The sequence below is a fragment of the Pelodiscus sinensis genome, chromosome 30 (assembly GCF_049634645.1).
Source record: "Pelodiscus sinensis isolate JC-2024 chromosome 30, ASM4963464v1, whole genome shotgun sequence".
Classification (NCBI taxonomy): domain Eukaryota; kingdom Metazoa; phylum Chordata; order Testudines; family Trionychidae; genus Pelodiscus; species Pelodiscus sinensis.
In genome coordinates, this window is record NC_134740.1 from 8,486,738 (window position 1) to 8,494,067 (window position 7,330).

Here is a 7,330-nt window from a genome sequence, read left to right on the forward strand (position 1 = left end):
CGGTGCCCGTGCCAGGTGCAAGCCTGCCAGCACCCAGCTAGCAGACCCTGCACCTGGCACGGCACAGAGCCACCCACCCGATGCCCCCCAGCCCACCCCCTCTTGCCGGGACCAGGTTGGCGGCTCCCGGGAGCTTGCCCTGGACCGCAAGAGGCGGGCACCTTCCTGGGCTAGTGCGGACATTGTGGACCTCGTCCACGATCTCTGCACTAGGCACAGGAAAGTGGCCGTCTAGGGCAGGAGAGCTGCCAGCCTGGCCACCCAGGACCAGGTGTGCATGAAAATCAAGGGGGTCCACTGAGACCCCCGACACTGAGCCCTGAGCTTACAATGGCCGTCCTGGGTCAGACCAAAGGTCCATCTAGCCCAGTAGCCTGTCTGCCAACAGCGGCCAACCCTAGGGACCCTGGAGGGGATGGACCGAAGACAGTGACCAAGCCATTTGTCTCGTGCCATCCCTCTCCAGCCTTCCACAAACTTTGGGCAGGGACACCACTCCTACCCTCTGGCTAATAGGACTCCATGGACCCAACCTCCATCACTTTATCTCACTTCCCTTTAAACTCTGTTCTAGTTGTAGCCTTCACAGCCTCCTGCAGCAAGGAGTTCCACAGGTTAACTATTTGCTTTGTCGTCAACAACAACAACAACTTTCTCTTACTAGTTTCAAGCCTGCTACCCATTCCTTTCCTTTGGTGTCCTCTAGTCCTTCTTTATGGGAACTCAGGAAGAACTTTTCTGAATGCACCCTCTCCACCCAACCCCTGCTTTTAGAGACCTCTATCCTGTCCCCCCTCCGTCTCCTCTTTTCTAAGCTGAACAGTCCCAGTCTCTGTAGCCTCTCTTCATCTGGGACCTGTTCCCAACCCCTGATCATGTTAGTTGCCCTCCCCTCTCCCAGCCTTTCTCTTCCCCTCTCCCACCTCCTTTTCCCAGTCTCCCCCAGTTTTTTTCAATAAAGACAGAGTCAATGTTGGAAGAAACATTATCTTTATTTTGTACATCAATAAGAAGGGGGGCTAGGGAAGGGTAAGTGGAAGGAGGTGAGGGAGGAATGGGGTACGAGCCCCCGATGGGGAGGACTGGGCTGGCTCTGCGGGCTTCTGGGGGTGGAAGCTCTCCTGCAGCCCCCCAATTACTCCCTCTCCCCAGATGGCAGCCTGCGGCAAGTGCAGCCGGGCTGATGGCCGAGTGGTGTGATGTGCCCAGTGTGGGCACTCAGGGCACTCCAAGCCAGAACTTCTTTGCAAGCGGGGCACCCCTTAGAACTGTGTGTCCGGGGTGGGGGTCGGGACCCTTTAAGCGCAGCCCTCGGCTAGCCTGAGACAGTATCTCCATGCTCTAAGTCCTCCTTTTATGCCCTGCCGGCACTGCTTCCGGCCATCCTTAAGCCCTGTTCAGAGTCCACTCAATGTGGACTTACTAGTTCGAACTAGCAAAACGCTAGTTCGAACTAGTTTTTAGTTCTAGATGCGTTAGTTCGAACTAGCTTAGTTCGAATTAACTAATTCGAACTAAGTTAGTTCGAACTAGCGCTGTAGTGTAGACATACCCTCATAGATTTATTCATAGATCCAGTCAAAGATGTATTTTAGTCATTTCTGGTTTAAATTGAGATCCCTTCCCTTTATAACTCACTTATCCTCCGCCATTCGCAAGTCAAGGGTCATATATACTGACCCAATAGCATATCTTGAAAACTAGAGCCAATCAACAATTTTAAGCATCATTTTCGTTCTCCGTGACCCAGAGTTAGTAAAGTTTGACTACCTTTATTTCAGAAGCATTTTGGCTGTAGAGCATTGATATCTGGGTAGGACAGAAATAATAAATGGGATAGACAACCACAAAAGGCCTCTATGGTAACGAATTGACACACATGATAATAAGTTGAGCTCAATGACATACTGACATATTGGAAAAAGACACTTACCTATTAGTATGGGGAGGAAATACATAGAAGGAGAAAAGGAAATTTCCGACTGAATATGCATCAAACACGACAACATCAGCGTAATGTGATAAAAATGGCATTCCACCGAAGGGCAGTAGGGGAAGGAGATGTCGTCCTTGGCAGGTGCCAGAGTGAGGCCCCTGGTGATGATGGGGAAGGGGCAGGTGATGAGGAAGATGACAACTAGCACCTCAAGTGATTCTAGAGCAAATGGGGTAAGTATAGGTTATGGAAATACAGATGGATAAACCCATGTCAATGTATTATTGCCACACCCAGTGTAGACATAGTATATATGGGCACATTGTAAGTCAGTGGATGAAGAGATTACAACGTACGAGATATCACAACGTCTGCAGGGAAAAGTAAATAAGAGTTTTCAGATTTATTGGCACTGATACTTGCAGTTTAACAGCAAGGATCTGCTACTGTTTTGAAACTGATCTATTTTACAGCTCATAACATTTGGGTAGATAAATAATCTCTCTCTCTCTGTGAACAATCCCGTCTGAGATCCTAGGAACACACACAGGTGGCTATCCCAAACTACAGCCTTTTCTGCTGGGTTCTCACAACTTATTTTATCTTGCTAGCTTGATCAAAGCTCATGCCTGTACATCGACCGAAACTGGGAATGACACATATGACCTACAACATGGTTGGGGAAATACCAGTCTGTGGACTGGATCCAGTCTGTCTGGGTTAGCCCTTGATGGGGTTCCCACACTCCCACCATATTTACCTGTACATATATGGCTATGCAGAGGGATAGCTTGGTGGTTTGAGCATTGGCCTGCTAAATCCAGGGTTGTGAGTTCAATTCTGGGGAGACTGTTTATGGCTTTAGGGCAAATCTGTCAGGGAGGGTACTTAGCTCTGCCATGAAGGCAGGGGACTGGACTCAATGACCTCTCAAGGTCTCTTCTAGCTGTAGACAATAGGTATAGCTTCTGTTAGACGTAGGTTGCTGCTGTGATCACCTCTACCTGTGGGGGCACAAGTAAATATAGTTGCAATGGCCCACCAGGTGCTAAACCTGGAGAACAACCACCAATTTATGGCCCACTCATGAGCTAAAAGGTAGTTGTTTCCTTGATTGAACTCCTTTCTAATCTCTTTTTTATTATGTCTTCTAGATTTCTTGCTCTGATACTGCAATAAAAAGTGATTTCAAAATCCCAGACTGAAAGACTCCTACAGGTGAGGAGTGCTAATGAGTGTCAGATGGCACATTTCTATAATTCAATATGGTTTCATGCTATTCATTCACCTATATCGTCAGCACAACTTCTTAAGAATACGAGACTTTCTCTTGCTGATTGACAACATTATTCATGAAACAAAGAGCTGCATTGGTACAAGGTTACCTACCCCAATGAAACCGGCTGCATGAGCCGACTGGGTGCACTCCATCAATAGGTCATGATTTTCTGTCTCTAGGTACTCCTTATGGAGAAAGCAAAGGAAGAAATCAAACTATAATTACTGAATTCATCCTCCTAGGATTTGGGGATGGACCTGAACTGCAGCCCTTTCTCTTCCTATTATTTCTGCTGATCTACATTGTGACAATGGCTGGGAGTATTCTCATTATTGGACTAGTTTTGACTGATCGGCACCTTCACACCCCCATGTACTACTTCGTGGGGAACTTGTCCTTTCTGGATCTCTGTTTGTTACAGAACTGCCATCCTGCCCCGGCTGCTGGCCAGTCTCCTGACAGAGGATAGAGCTGTCTCAGCTCAGGGCTGCATTGTGCAATCATATTTGTTTAGTATTATTTCTGCTTCAGAAAGTTTGCTGCTCGCGGCAATGTGCTATGATTGGTATTTAGCCATATGCCAACCCCTCAGCTACGCTGCCCTGATGAACGGTGGGGTGTGTGGCCAACTAGTGGCAGGGTCCTGGATAAGTGCCTTTCTACTGTACACCATAGTCTATACTTTCTTCTTCCATTTACAGTTCTGTGATTCTAAAGAGATTGAGCATTTCTTTTGTGATACAGGCAGTCCCCGAGTTACGTGGCTCCGACTTATGTCGGATCCCTACATACGAATGGGGCTTGTCTCGCCGCAGAGGACGCGGGCGGCAGGACCACCCAGATGTGCCGTGGTCCCACCGCCCGCATCCTCCACGGCGAGAAAAGCTGCTCCGTGTCTCCCTGGTCTGTTGGGGGGGGGGAGGCAGCAGACCAGGGAGATGTGGAGCAAAGCCACGGAGGATGTGGGTGGCGGGACCGCGGCACGTCTCGGCTGTCCCAGCTTAGCTTTACTAGCAGAGGGACTACATTCTTGGATTGTTGGGGTTTTGTTACTTTGAGAGAGAAGCACAAACCCACATATGGTGCACATCTGAGTTAAAGAAGACAGCACAAAAAGGGGCTAAGGTTGGGATTTCTAGATAGATTTAGATAGGGTGCTAGATCAATACCACCCCTGGGTTCTGGGTCCATCAGCTGCATCTTCCGTGTCCATCTTTGGGCAACACATTGATTCTCCCTCTTTCAGCAGCCTGAGTGTGTTTGTGCATCATGGCTGTTCTCCAGTATCTTTCATCCTTCCTTCCCTCCCTACACCAAATGACCCCAGTAAATAAAGATTTACAGTCGCTGTTACCTCTGTGCATGATTTCGTTATTACTGGGTGAGCTCCGAAAGCTGGGCTGAGAAAGGGAACTCTGCCGGGGGATTGTTTCTTCTCTGCAATCTTCTAAGAGGATAGAAGGCTTGATTTAAATCTAACATCTCCTTCCAGCCCAGCTCTTCAGGTGAGCTCCCCTCTCAGACTGGGCCCAGTAGATGAGTAAGGAGGAGGAACTTCGTGGTGTTCATGTCCCGATGCCTGATATCAGGCTGCAGACAGAATCCTTAGCCCCCTAAAGCACGTGACTGCAAAAAGCAGGCTTCAAGTTGAGTTTAGAGACCTACAGTGCTGGGAGCAGCTGACTAGATAATCAGAGAGAAAGCTGACGCCGCACAGTCAACATGAAATAACCTGGTTTATAAAAGAAAATTACTTGGTCAGGCATCCACCGAGTCAAAAAGAATATGCCTGCTTGTTTAATCCAGGGGCAGGGTAAAGGAAGGAAGATGAGCTGACAGTGCACATCATATTCTTTATTGTGTTATGATCACAGCGTAGTTGTGAGGCATTTTGTGCAAGGTGATCCTTTACGGCATCATTGGAAAAGTGACAGTTTGCTGAACATGATTATCCTGTTTGTTTGCCGCCATGGTTTCTGTAACGGAAGTTAAGAATATCAACTGCATATTATTATTTTTAATGGGTGATGCCTGATAGGGAAGATGTGTTCAATCTAGGGAGCTGTTTGGGAAGGGCCTATTCACGATCGTAAGCCATTCAGGGAGACAACAGTCCTTACGAGATGCTTCTCTCCCACCTGGCGAGCCTCCTGAGAACACTCCAGAGAGCCGGTGAAGAACGGTTGCTATGGCGCTACAAGGGCGGGTGGCTAGGCCCCGAGTGTCTTCGTGCCATCTTGGGAGAGCTGTATTTTTCCACAAATTGCTCTGGGAACCAAACTGTGAAAGAGCAAGGTCCCCGCTCTGTCCTAAAGCTATAAAAGGCTGGGAAAGATCTTGTCGGTTCTTCTTCATTCTCCACACAAGAGGCCTCCTGGAAAAATCTGAGGGACAAAGACCCAGGTTGGGGAAATGCTGGGCCCAGGTCAGAGTGTTTCCTAGCCTGCGATGGCAACTTGATACACCCAAGCAGCGAATCTGCCACAGAGCTGGTATTGTCCATCAGGGTAAGGAACAGCTTGCTCATAGTCCAGCCCATGTGTTATGCTTATTTGGTGTTGCTGGGTGTCTGCAGGAGACCTGCTCTGATCTGTTTGCTCACCCTTGTAATCACTTAGCATCACTCTTTAACATAGTCTGGAGTTGAAGATAACCCAGTGTGCCTTTCAGTTTGCTTAGCACATGTGTGCATATCCCTCTCCTCACTGAGGAAGGGATGAAGTAGGTACCAAATTCATACCCATCGGTGCGGTGACCAGGGAAGCGTGGGACAGCTGTGGGGACCACGCCGGGGAGCGAATGGTTTTTTTCACTGCTTTTCCTTTAGAGTCTATTCATGCTGAGGCTGGCACAGTCAACCTGCTTGTATCTGCAGCTCGGTGAGTCCCTACCCGTGGGAATTCTGGTGAAAATGCAGGACAGAGGCTGGGTTGGCAGCTTGTAAGAGCAGCCCAATGTGAGATGGGGCCCAGAGTGGGAGAGTCAGTAGACCCAATACTACCTAATTTTAGGTAGAACACCAGGAGGAACCCACCACGGATGGGTTATGGCAAAGCTTGCCAAAGAAGGAGCAGTGAATGGCTCTCAGATTTAGAACATGGTGGCCACACTGGGTCAGACCAACTGTCCACGTAGCATATTACATTCAAAGGCAGTTTGGTACCTAATTCCCATTTGTGCTTTAAAACCACCTCCAGTGTCAACACATTGATTCATGCATCAGACAATGGGGTCTTCACAGCCAGTGTTTGGATTTCCAGGTCTAGAGATCAGACTGACCTGGAGGCTTTAACCAAGAAATTGTTTCAATTGGAGCATTTCATTTTCTTCTTCCGACAAAATGCCACTGACATTGGTTCCCTTTTTTATTATTCTAGCAGATCTACTCATCCAACACTCCATTTAGATCAAAAGTTCCTTCTGCATTAATTTCCACTGAAGTCTGACCGTCCCTTTCTTCTAGTGCTTTGTCTTTGGAGTCAGCCGTTCTGCTATCTCGGTAACAATCCCTTTAGAAATGGCTGTTTTCCAGAACTCCCCCTTTGAGGTTCTTAATAACACAGTCCTTGTGCCATTGCTATTCTTTTTTCCACATAAATATTAACTTTTCTCTATGCAATTATTTCAAATTCCCATCTGGAAACCTATCAAGGGACATGACATCATCTCATCAGAAGAAATGGCCAACTGGGACAGACATTAACTTCTGGAAAAGGGAATCACATGAAAATATATCAGGAAGAGCTGTAGGAAAAAAAGACCGCTTTCTGACATAATTGAAAACTATCAATAATAGAAAAGAATGGAAATTGTAGTATGAATATGTAAAGGAAGGGCAAGCATTTGGCAAATCCATCATTAGATCAGCTCTGTGTAATATTAAGCAGCACAATTAAATGAAAAAAATCTAATTTAGAAAAGAAAAAAGCCTTCTTAGGCATCCACCATCTCTGATTGAATATGATTGAGGTGAGAAAGTAAATACAAAGTAGCTGGATTACCGCAATATGTGTCTAAGGGTGTGTCTAGACTACTGAGTTTTGTCAACAAAAGTGGACTTTTGTCGACAAAACTATACCTGCGTCTACACTACCGCTGAGTTCTGTCGACATAAC